The sequence below is a fragment of the Castor canadensis genome, chromosome 4 (genome assembly GCF_047511655.1).
Source record: "Castor canadensis chromosome 4, mCasCan1.hap1v2, whole genome shotgun sequence".
NCBI lineage: Eukaryota > Metazoa > Chordata > Mammalia > Rodentia > Castoridae > Castor > Castor canadensis.
In genome coordinates, this window is record NC_133389.1 from 184,529,399 (window position 1) to 184,534,673 (window position 5,275).

General features: G+C 49.2%; 1 pseudogene; it reads left to right on the forward strand.

Annotated features, from left to right (window-relative positions):
* The first annotated feature begins 1,322 nt into the window (after positions 1–1,322).
* On the forward strand, positions 1,323–1,684 carry LOC109693579 (dolichyl-diphosphooligosaccharide--protein glycosyltransferase subunit 4-like; annotated as a pseudogene).
* The last annotated feature ends 3,591 nt before the right edge of the window (positions 1,685–5,275 follow it).

A 5,275-nucleotide genomic window follows, 5' to 3' on the forward strand; every position in this document is an offset into this window, starting at 1 on the left:
ACCAAAATGTAATATCACGGATATGTGGTTTAGAGCATAGCCTCTGTCCCTGGAGTCCTAATCTGGAAGAAGAGTAACTAGGCCTGCCTGGATATGTGACGCAGTGCCTGCCACCTGTGGGGGGGCAGGCATGGCCTTTCTCCTAGCACTGCCCAAGAGTGGAAACCATGACCAGCTGCCACTGTCTATAGCCCTCTCTCTGCAGTCTCCCTAGCTTCCACCACACTAAGATGTGACCGTTCCCCATACAAATAAGTGGCCATGCTGTGCTGTCCCCAACAACTGCCTTGTTGACCTGAGAGGAGAGGGAGTCCAGGCAAGGGCGGGGGGAGGAGGGCTCCAGGCCAGGAACATGAGTCACACATGACTTCCCTTCCCCAGCCTCAGTTTCCCCACCTAGAGATTGGGGGCCATGGAAAGCAGACCCTGAGAAGAAAGGAAAAGAGACTGAATGAGGAGAGGAGCCTGGTCCCCACAGCTGCTGCACCTGCCACTGCCCTCAGGGACCCACAGCCTGGAAAGTGGGGCCACACTGCCTGCCCTGACAGGCCCAGCCTGGGAGGAGGGAGGATGAGACATCAAAGGAGACAGACTGGAACATGGCCTGATCTTTTCAGGTTTGCCTGCTGGGTAAGGAAGAGCCAGCCCCAAAGAGGGAGGGGTGCCCTACAGCCAGGGGCTAGTTTCCCAAAGCACCACACCTGGTCAAGGGCCTCCTGACTCAGAGGAGGTGTATGGACTACCTGCACTTCAGGGAGGACCCCCAGGGGCTCTCCCCCTCCCCCCGGACGGAGCGGACTCCACCTTGAGGTGCCAGATGCAGCTGCTGTGTTTGTGGACTGCCTGCATGAGCACACATACCACACGGGTTGGCGGTGCACGTCTGTAAGGAGTGGCCAGGAGGAACCTGCAGGTGTGCTGTGTGCCTCTGAGCTCAGGATGCCCCATGTGGGCAGTCATCACACCTCGCTCCAACCACACCTGTGCCTGCCCACATGCACCTTCACAGGGACAGACTCGGGTCCAGCATTCTGTGCTCAGTCCCTGAGGCCACACCCACCACCCTCAGCCTGTAGGTAAGGGTCTGAGGTCGGGGGAATCATCAGCCTGTTGGCTGCCGAGTTCAGGGCACCCTGACTCATCCCTGGCAGGCAGGCCTCACAGAGCCTCCTCTGCCTTCTGGAGGAGTCAGGGAGGCTGGAGGGCAGGGCCAGGCTGGGGGGACCACAGAGGAAGCAGCGGCTCGTCTGCTGTCAGACGACGGCAGGCACAAGCAAAGCAGGTCTCCGTGCGCCGGCAGCGTCGGAGTTGAGCTGGTCAGGATGATCACGGACGTGCAGCTCGCCAATCGCCAACATGTTGGGCGTGCTGCTCTTCTTGCTTGTCGTTCTCTATCACTACCTGGCAGTCAACAATCCCAAGAAGCAGGAATGAAAGTGGCGCCTTCTCCACCCCAGGGTCCCAGGACATAGTCTGAGGCAAGGTGGAGTGTGTGAGGGGCCTTCACACTTCACCTCATCCCTTCTATCCATCTCAACATACAAAGCAACTACACCTGGATTTTTCCAAACAACTTTTATTTCCTCAAAGTCTTCCTTAACCCTATGGAACAAGGAGCTACCACTGAATAGGGCCCAGTATAGGGGCTGCTTTCTTTTCTACTCCCTCCCCCAAATTCAAAAATATAAATAAAAAATAAATAAATAAATAAAGCAGGTCTTGAGTCTTTGCTCCCATTTCCCATGTGAGGAGTAGGAATGTCTCTCTTTTCTCCCCCTTCATCTCCCTACTTTATCCTGTTATACTAAAATAAATGCTTGCTAAAACTTCCAAAAAAAAAAAAAAAAAAGACAGTCTCACTAGAGAGTTGGGTGTGGACCTCTGACAGTGACTACTCTACTCGCCAGGGTTTCCTCAGGACAGGTGCCCCATGCAGGTGGCACCTTCTTTCATTGTCCGTCATTTCATCTGCCCCTACTCCCACAATTCCTGCCCCAGGTTAGTCTTTCAGTCAGCCACCTCTCACCGCTGCCATTGCTACTGCTACAGACACCACGACAGTGACTGCTGCTGCCACTGCCATCATCTCCTGCCTCAGCCTGCTCTATCTATGATAAAGATCACAACTAGAAAAAAAAAAAACCACTGAGAGAAGCCTTTTATTGGGTCTGGTGATTCAACAGCAGGGGGCAGCACGGGAAGGTGCCTCCAAGCTGACTCAGAAAGTGGAAAATGAGCTGAAAAGCCTGGTATAACCAGTCAGCAAAAGGGCATGATGTGGGTGTGGTATGCAAATACAGCATCTTAATTTGCGCCAATCATAGCATAGTTTCCAGTTTCCCCAGTCATAGGCTTTACTTAAGGACCAATCACAGGCCTCACATTGCACCAATCACAAGCTTTCTACTGAGCGGCCAGGGAAAGTGCCCCTCCACACACCCTTGGACTGAGTGAGAATAACTAGGAGGTGAGCCAAGTCACCCAGAGTTCACCCAAGCTTTTCTTGGAGTAATGTCTTCCAAGACAAGTGAGAGTTGTCTGGAGCAGTCATGCCTGAAGCAAGGCCTCCTGAAGCAGAAGCCATGGCTGTGGTGCTCCTGGACAGCCTCTGCAGTGGTCTCAGAATGGTCATCCAGTGTCCAAAGCAGCTGGGCTGCCATGAGTACAGTCTGGCCAGCTGACAAGGAAGGGGCTGCTTGGCTGACAGGTCCCCACTCACAGCTGCTAGGTATAAAGGAAAGGCCTGCCAGCTGCTATTTGAGGCATCAAACGACCCATCCTGACAGCTTCACTCATTCACAGAAGAAAACATTAAAGAGTGCTTGCAATAAAAACCTTAAACAGCTCAATGCAGAGCTACCGTTCTCATTGACATGGAGCAATGCTGTCAGCGTCACAGTGAAGCACATTCCGTTATTGTCAAATAATACGCCTGTGTAGACATGCTCCACACTTAGATTATTCACGTACCAGTTGAGAGACATTTGCGTCCTTCCTACTTCTTGTCTGTTATGAACAAGGCTGTATTTCTGGACAGGTTTTTGTGTTTTCATTGCTCTGAGGCATGGGATGGAGGTGCTGGTGCACTTGAAGATCTGCCAGGCTATTCTCCAGCATGGCTGCACGGGTTCACGTCCTACCAGCAGTGTGTCTGCACAGCAGTGTCTACACAGGCATTAGCCTAGAGATCCAGGGCCACACCTATCTCAGTGACCCTACAGTCCCCCCAGGGGACTTCACGTAAGGCAATGAAGAGCCATGGCCAACCATGGGAGCACCATTGTCAAGTGCAATCCCAGGACCTAGACAGCCTTGCATTCGCATGGTACCCTGTGTAAGCCAAGGCCACAGACCCTCACACCCCTGCACAGGGTGGCAGCCCAGCCTCCGCACTGCACGCTTTCCTGTGGGAGGCCAAACAGGGCAGGTGAGGACTCACCCAAGGCCACACTGCAAGGCTGATCAGCACCTGACTGTGGGGCTGGGGAAGCAGAAGGCTTCACGGTCCAGCTGCCACAGAGGACAGCAAGAGGACCCAGGGAGGACAGTCAAGGGGCTGGGGCTCCAGGACCAAGCACAGCACAGCAGAAGAGAGGAAACTACTGAAATAAAGGGAAGGGCACCATTGTGTATGTCCTCACATACAGTGAGTGGCTGTACTTCCCAAATACAGACAGAATCCTGTGGAGACCCAGACTCTCTCCTCCTCTTCCCCCCTTAAAATCAAGTCACTGATAAAGGAAAATCTGACCAGGCTCAGACTTTTGTGTGGAGGGAGAGGGTACTGGGGTTCAAACCCAGGGCCCCATCCAAGGTAGGCAAATGCTCTACCACTGAGATACAGCCCCAGCCCAACCTCAAACTTCTTGACGGCAATATTCTATGTTAGAACACAGCCAAAATTCAAGTGCAAAGGCAATAGATATTTCTAATAATTCAAGAACTTAAGAAACACAGTTTCCAAAGGGTCTTACTGAGAAAACTATGACAGAATAAATTTCAGCCAAAGCAAGACATAAATGGAAAAGTCACAGCAAGAGAACGACAGTGAACATTTAACCTACTCAACTGTGGGAGTAAAATGAAAACAAATGTGGTCATTATTGTGGCAGATAAGGATGTCAAACATCCCAAGAATTTAGAAATGATGACAAGTACTAAAAGTTGGGAAAGAAGACAAAAAGTTGAGATGGGGTAAATGGGTTGATTTCCTCATCTTTGATAGCTGAGACTCATATTTAAAGCTCCAAAGTAGATCAAGAAGATTTAACAGGGCTGGAGGTGTGGTTCAAGCAGTAGAGAGTCAGCCTAGTAAGCATGAAGCCCTGAGTTCAAGCCCCAGTACTGTAAAAGAAAGATAAAGAATATTTAACAACACAAAATAAGCATTAAGAACTGTAATGTTAATTATAAGCACGTGGTAGAGAAGAAATGGGGTAGAAAGCACAAAAGCAAATATGCTATTTTCATTACTCCACTAGGAGTGAACTGATAGATACTATCAGAGGAAATTAGAAATTTAAATGTTGTATAAGGGGGGAGGGGGGAGATATGACCCAAACATTATATGCACATATGAATAAAAGAAAAATTTTTTAAATGTTGTATAAAGTAGAATTAAAATTATGTTTAGAATTAAATCTGTGTTTCCCACTCATCAGAAGAAATGTGAATGGTTGCGCACACAAGTACTCACACAAAGAAGACAAAGATTGTAAAGGGAGGAAAAAGAGCACCAGAAAATGTATCAACAAATAAAGATGAGCTAAACTTCCTATTAAAATACAAGACTTTCAAATTTAATCACACAACAATGGTTATACTTCAGCTATATATTCATATTCAGAAAGACAGAAAATAAAATAAATGAAAAGACTGGTGATCCCTACAAATACAAACAAAGGCAAGGAAGCAGGGACTCTGGCATTTACGTCACTGAAGGTTGAAGTTCAGCCAAGTCATCAAACAAGACAAAGGAAAGTCCCTGAAAGAGACGGTGCAGCTCACGATGAAGCCATGAGAGGGGAGAATGAAGCATGAGGGGAGAACGTCCCCACCTGGGGACACAGCTTCACATTAGTAAGGCTGAACATTTGAGACGTGGAGCAGGGCAGAACAAAGACACAGGAGCCTCCCTCACCCACCTCAGGGCCAGTCCCAGATCCAGTGGTCAGGAATTTAAATTCCAGTGGTAGGAATTTAAAAGACAGAAACAGATAAACAGAAAGATCGAATGGATAACTCTTAAACACTATGGCCTGATAGCAGCCCTTCT